This window comes from Tupaia chinensis, unplaced genomic scaffold (assembly GCF_000334495.1).
Source record: "Tupaia chinensis unplaced genomic scaffold, TupChi_1.0 Scaffold145111_1, whole genome shotgun sequence".
In the NCBI taxonomy this organism is placed as follows: Eukaryota; Metazoa; Chordata; class Mammalia; order Scandentia; family Tupaiidae; genus Tupaia; species Tupaia belangeri.
Window position 1 is genome coordinate 4,598 of NW_006204972.1, and position 1,710 is coordinate 6,307.

Here is a 1,710-nt window from a genome sequence, read left to right on the forward strand (position 1 = left end):
TCTGGGACTTGAACTGCAGTAGACTATGTGGGAGTTCAGCAACATAGCCATTACGCTAACTGCTGGTCACCCCCTAGTTGGTATATTAAGTGGAGACATACAATGTCTTTCTTTTGTTGATGAATTCCCTCTTATGACTGCTTTTGCCCTGTCCCATAGATTATGGAAATTCGTGTACTCATTATCATTTGTTACCATAAATTTTAAAATTTCAGACTTAATTTCCTCAGTAGTTAAGAAGTTATGCAGAAGTAGGTTGTTCAGTTTCCATGTGTTTGTGTATTTTTGAGGGTGTTTTTTGAAATTAATAGTGAATTTAATTCCATCATGGTCAGAGAAAATGCTGGATATAGTTTCTATGCCTTTGAATCTGTAAAGGCTTGATTTGTGCCCTATCATATGGTCAATCTATGAAAAGGTTCCATGCTGGGGTTAGAAAAATGTATATTTTGTGGTCTTAGAGTGGAAAGTTCCATAGATATCTATCAAGCCTATTCAATTTATAGTGTCATTTAGGTCCTGTGTCTATTTATTTTTTTGTCTAGAAGATCTGTCTAGAGGAGATAATGGGGTGTTGAGATCCCTAGTGATTATAGTGTTGCTCCCTATCTCTCTTTTTAGCTCCAGCAGTCTTTCCTTCACATATTTAGGTGCTCCTGAGTGGGATGCCTAGATATTTATAAGTATTATGTCTTCTTGCTGGATTTACCCATTCACTATTATATAACACCCTTCTTTGTCTCTTCTTACAGTCTTTGTCTTGAAGCCTATTTTGTCAGAAATCAATATTGCCACTCCAGCCCTTTTTTGATTTCCATTTGCATGGAATATCTTTTTCCAGCTCTTCACTTTTAGTCTATGTGTGTCTTTCTCCTTAAGGTGTGTTTCTTGTAGGCAATAGATAGAGGGTTTCTGGTTTTTTATTTATTTTATTTTTTATTTTATTTTATTTTTTATCCATTTGGCCAATCTGTGTCTCTTAATTGGAGAATTTAATCCATTAACATTCCATGTTATTATCAATATTTCCAGAACCTGTTCCAATCATTAAGTGAGCCATTTCCTTGGGATTTTTTTTGTTCTCTTATAACTTTCCATTTGACTTTCAGAACTTGTTCCAACCATTAAGTGAGCCATTTCCTTGGGATTTTTTTTGTTCTCTTATAACTTTCCATTTGACTTTTTTAGTTTTCCTAGAATAGCACTCCCTTCAAAATCTCTTCAAGAGCTGGTCTGGAGTTGATAAAACCTTTCAGGTTTTGTCTTCCCCAAAATGTTTTTATCTTTTTTTTCCCATATGAAAGATAATCTTACTGGGTATACTATTCTTGGTTGAAATTGTTTTTCATTCAACACACTTTATTATATTTCCCCATTTTTTCCTAGTCTGCATTGTTTCTGATGAGAGGTCCGATGTTAGCCTGATGGGGTGATCTTTGTAAGTAACTTGACATTTCCCTCTTGCCAATTTTAGTATCTTGTTTTTGTCTGTCCTTTTTGTTTATTTGTTTGTTTGTTACTGGAGGGAGAGGTTTTTGCTCTAGGGTGCGTGCAATCGCCAGAAGACAGAGAGAGGTGGAGAGACAGAAAGCGAGAAATCACCCCCCAAAGGGGGTGGCCACACCACCATCCCTTCTCCTCCATTCTCCTCTTGGGATCTTGGGCACACACATACACGTACCCAGTGTGAGTTTAAGCCATCACATTCAG